Source organism: Chiloscyllium plagiosum, chromosome 20, assembly GCF_004010195.1.
Source record: "Chiloscyllium plagiosum isolate BGI_BamShark_2017 chromosome 20, ASM401019v2, whole genome shotgun sequence".
NCBI lineage: Eukaryota > Metazoa > Chordata > Chondrichthyes > Orectolobiformes > Hemiscylliidae > Chiloscyllium > Chiloscyllium plagiosum.
Window position 1 is genome coordinate 54,092,386 of NC_057729.1, and position 5,527 is coordinate 54,097,912.

The window sequence follows — 5,527 nt, forward strand, 5'->3', positions numbered from 1 at the left end:
GCCAGGTTTTCTCTTAACGCTTACTGTGCACTTCCCACCCCCGCAGAAAGTTTGCGATGACCTCTTGTGTTTCCCAGCGTCACATCCTTCTACGTTCGCTCAAAACCCACACGGAGGAGATTGCCAAATAAATATTTAGTATTGTTAGAAAAGGGTCAGGCGGCAAGTCTGGATGGAGACAGAGACGTGGAGTTGATATTTCAGTGGTTATGGGGATTCTGCAAAACAGGGTTTTTTTTTAAAAAAAACACACGAGTTGGATCGAATCCTAGAATGTCACCCACTCCGGAGTTGGGAAACCATGGATCTGTTAATGGTTTAGGAATACTTCCTGTTGGTACATGAAGAGTGACGTAAAGCAACAAGTGTGTACATGTCATTCTGTTTTGTAGTTTCCTGGGCACAGGGCTCTGCAACATTTGGAGGAAGGATTCAAATGTTCCAGTTGCTCAGTAGATTTGCATCAACACATGCAACCCTGACCCATTCGCCTGAATTCTGCTGTGCCTGGTGTTGTCGAAAGGCTTTGGGATGCTGATGATGACGCCATGGAGCTGCTGGTCACTGTGCATAAATAGCACAGTATGGGCGGAGTTAAAATGTTAGGCAAAAGTGAAGGCTGCAGATGCTGGAGGTCAGAGTCTAGATTAGAGTGGTGCTGGAAAAGCACAGCACATTCAAGGAGCAGGAAAATCGATGTTTCGGGCAAAAGCCCTTCATTAAGACTGAATGTTAGTTTGCAACAGAAATTGCTGGAGAAACACAGCAGGTTGTAGAGTCATTCAGCACAGAAACAGACCTCTAGGTCCAACCAGTCCATGCCAAACATAATCCCAAACTAATCTTGTCCCACCTGCCTACTCCTGGCCCATATCCCTCCAAAATTCCTATTTATCTACTTATCTGAGTAACCTTTAAATGTTGTAGCTGTACCTGCATCCACCACTTGCTGCCTCTTGTCCTTGTATGTTTCAATGAGTATAGGCCCAATCTACTGAACCTCTCCTCATAAGGCAGCCCCTCTATACCCAGGATTAGCCTGATGACCCTACTTTGGACTGCCTCCAATGTTAGTATATCTTTCCTTCGAGAAGGGGCCGAAAACCATTCACTGCATTCCAGCTGTGGTTTGGCTTGTATCTTGTATAGTTCCAGCAACACTTCCTTATTATGTATTCCCTTTCCGTTTGCCTTCCCAAACTGAACTTGGATGCTAGCGTTTTCACGATTCATACACGACGACTCCCAAATCTCTCTCTGCTGCACCATTCTGCAGTTTTTCTCCGATTAAATAATATTCAGGACCTCTACCTGGTGAAGAGATATCCTCATATTTTTCTGTGTTATATTCCATCTGCTAGGGTTTTGCTGACATACTTAACCAGTCTATATTCCTCTGCAGATTTTTTGTATTGTCCTCCTCACTGCTTGTCTTTCCCCTTTTTTGTATCACCTGCAAGCTTAGCTGTGGTACATTTACTTTCTTCATCCAAATCAGTAATATATATATTATCAATAATTGTGACCCCAGCAATAGGAACCCTGTGACATTCCACAAGTTATATGTTGCTGTCCTGAAAATGCCTCCCTTATCCCAACTCTCTGTCGTTTATTAGTTAGCCAATCCTTTGTTTATAGGCAAAAGTGACGACTGCAGAAGCTGGAAATCAGAGTTTAGATCAGAGTGGTGCTGGAAAAGCACAGCCAGTCAGGCAGCAACCGAGGAGTAGGAAAATCGACGTTTTGGGCAAAAGCCTTTCATCAGTCCTGTTCTGTTTATGCTAATATATCAACCCCAAAACCACAGGTTCTTGTATCATTCACTAACCAAATGTGTGGTATGTTATTAAATATCTTCTTAAAATCCAAACATATTGCATCCATCTCTTTCCGTTTATTTCCTCAGAGAATTTTCATAAATATCACAGGCATGATTTCCCCTTCATGAAACTACACTCTACCTGCTTGATCATGTTATTTATTTTTAAATGCTCTGCTATTATTTCTAAATGCGCATCCTTTGTAATAGATTTGAACATTTCCCAATAATGGTTTTCTTCCTTTTCTAAATAAAGGTGCTACATTGGCAGATTTCCAGTCATATGGGACTTTTCCAGACTCTAAGGATTACTATCAGTGCTCTATAGCTGCTTCTTTTAATATACCAGGATGCATCTCATCAGTGAGGAGAAAGTGAGGACTGCAGATGCTGGAGATCAGAGCTGAAAATGTGTTGCTGGAAAAGCGCAGCAGGTCAGGCAGCGTCCAAGGAGCAGGAGAATCGACATTTCGGGGATTCCTGAAGAAGGGCTCATGCCCGAAACGTCGATTCTCCTGCTCCTTGGATGCTGCCTGACCTGCTGCGCTTTTCCAGCAACACATTTTCAGCTCTGCATCTCATCAGTTTCAGGGGATGTATTGATCTTTAGTTTCCCTTGCACTTTTTCACAATTGATAGATATTGTAATTATTTACACCTCCTTTAGTCGTTTCATTATTTAGTATCTTTGGAATGCTCCAGGTTTTCTACCGTGTCTTCTATTCCTCTGCTGTTTCCTGGTTCTCCTAATTATTTCCCTAACCTTGTTCTCTGAGGGGCCTGAGCACAGAGGACTCTTGCTTCCTTTTTATATATTTTTTATTCATTCATAAGATGAGGGCATTGCTAGCTAGGACAGCATTTATTACCCAACCTGGAAGGCAGAAAGAGTCACCCACATTGCTGTTGGTCTGGAGTCACATGTAGTCAGACTAGATAAGGATAGCAGTTTCCTTCCCTAAAAGTCATTAGTGAACCAGGTGAGTTTTCCAACAATCAACATGGTCATCGTTACACTCTGAATTCCAGATTTTTCATGGCGGGATTTGAATGCAGACCCTCAGAACACTACTGGCATCTCTGGACCAATAGAAAAAGGGAGAAAGTGAGGACTGAAAACGCTGGGGATCAGAGTCAAAAGGTGTGGCACTTGCTGATGAAGGACTTATGCCCGAAACACTGACTCTCCTGCTGCTTGGATGCTGCCTGACTGGCTGTGCTTTTCCAGTGCCTCTTGTCTCTGGAGTCCAGCAATAACATCACTACACCATCACCTCTCATAAATAAGGGATATTACTTACAAGCATACCCAAGTTTATTTACATGCTTTTTATTATTTTGAATAATGTACACAGGTCTCTGGCTTGATATTGAGGACAAATCAGTCATGCCACTGATAGAAAGTAAACAGTTCAGAACATAACAAATAGGAGCACTGTCCTCCAGGCTTGGTTCACCAGTCAATAAGACTGGCCTTCACTAATAAGATCATAGCTCATCTGATGTGGCCTTCGCTCCATTTTCCTGCCTGTTTCCCATAACCCTTGACTCCCTTGTTAATCAAAGACCTGTCAAACTCAGTCCTAATAACAAACAAGTTAAGATGACATCAACAAGTGGATTGAGAGTGTCTGCCAACTCAAAATTGCCAGTGGCACTCAAATAGGTAAAATGGGACAGGTTTTCTCTTGTATGATAACAGAAAGTACTGGAGAAGCTCAGCAGGTCTTCCAACATCCATGGAGAGAGGAACAGGGTCAATGTTTTAAGTTCAATAAAACTCTTTTTCAGAACTGGAGAGAAAATTAGGCTTTTTTTTGCTATTGATAAAGGGTGGGAAGAGAAAATGGATAAAATATAGGGGTGCCCAGAGCAAAGTGCAAAGACAGTGCTAATGGTAATAGAGGAGTGATATTGATAAACAACAGATGTTAATGGTAAGTGTAATAGCAGAAAATAGAAAGCTGTAATGAGAGCAAAAAAGTCACTTAAAGTCATCTAGTCATAGAGTTGTACAGCATGTAAACAGACTTCTTGGTCTAACTCATCCACGCCAACCAGATATCCTAAATAAATCTAGGCTCATTTGCTAGCATTTGGCGTAGACCCCTCTAAGTCCTTCCTATTCATATACCCATCCAGATGCCTTTTAAACATTATGATTGTTTCAGTCTCCGTCACTTCCCCTGGCAACTCATTCCATACACACAGCACCCTCTGTGTGAAAAGATTGCTCTTTAGGTCCCTTTTAAATCTTTCCCCTCTCACCTTAAACCTATACCCTCTGGTTTTAGATTCCCCCACCCCGGGGTAACGACCTTGCCAACTTACCCTATCCTATCAGCCTCTGACACTCCACAGAAACAGCCCCAGCCTGTTCAGCCTCTCCCTATATCTCAAATCCTCCAACCCTGGCAATGTTCTTGTAAATCTTTTCTGAACTCTTTCAAATTTCACGACATCTTTCCTATAGGAGGGAGACCAGAATCGCACACAGTATTCCAAAAGTGGCCTAACAAATGTCCTCTACAGCTGCAACATGACCTCCCAACTCCTGCACTCAATGCTCAGACCAATAAAGCAAAGCTTACCAAACGCCCTCTTCACTACCCTGTCCACCTGGGACAACACTGTCAAGGAGCTATGAACCTCCACTCCAAGGTCTTTTTGTTCAGCAACACTCCCCAGCACCTTACCATTAAATGTATAGATCCTGCCCTGATTTGCCTTTCCAAAATATAGCACCTCATATTTACCTAAATTAAACTCCATCTGCCACTCCTCAGCCCATTGGCCCATTTGATCAAGATCCTGTAGTACTCTGAGGTAACCTTCTTCGCTGTCCAGTACTTGGGGTGGGGAGAATGGGAAAGCTGTGTAATTAGGAGGATAAAGTTCATGGTCTGAAGTTGTTGAACTCAATGTTGAGTCCAGACAGCTGTTAAGTGTCTATGTAGAAAATGCAGTGCTGTTACTCCAGCTTTCACTGGACTTTGCTGAAACATTGCGGCAGCTGTAGAGCTGAAATGCTATCCTGGGAACAAGATGGTGCATTTGGGAGACCAGTGTCACACTTGAAGACAACGGATCACACAAGGTGATCACACAGTCTGTCTGTGAATTCTCTTGCCCTTCTCCCTAACGTTCTCCCCTTCACCGCAGTATCGTGAGCGGTACTGAAGGAAGAGCAGCAGAAATAAACTCCATTGTAAAGAAAATGAGATATCAGGGAAAAGTTTGTGAGAAGATTTGTAGCTCGAGTGGTCGTTGTTGTGGTTCTGTTCGCCGAGCTGGGAATTTGTGTTGCAGACCCCTGTCTAGGTGACATTCTCAGTGCTTGGGAGCCTCCTGTGAAGCGCTTCTGTGATGTTTCCTCTGGCATTTATAGTGGTTTGTCTCTGCCGCTTCCGGTTGTCAGTTCCAGCTGTCCGTTGCAGTGGTCGGTATATTGGGTCCAGGTCAATATTAACCAACAGCCACTCTCAGACAACAACTCACCAGGACGAAGGACCCGATACCCAGCATGAGCAAAACCAATGTAGTGTACAAAATCCCATGCAAGGACTGCACAAAACACTACATAGGACAAACAGGAAGACAGCTAACGATCCGCATCCATGAACACCAACTAGCCACGAAACGACACGACCAACTATCCTTAGTAGCCACACACGCAGATGACAAGCAACATGAATTCAACTGGGACAA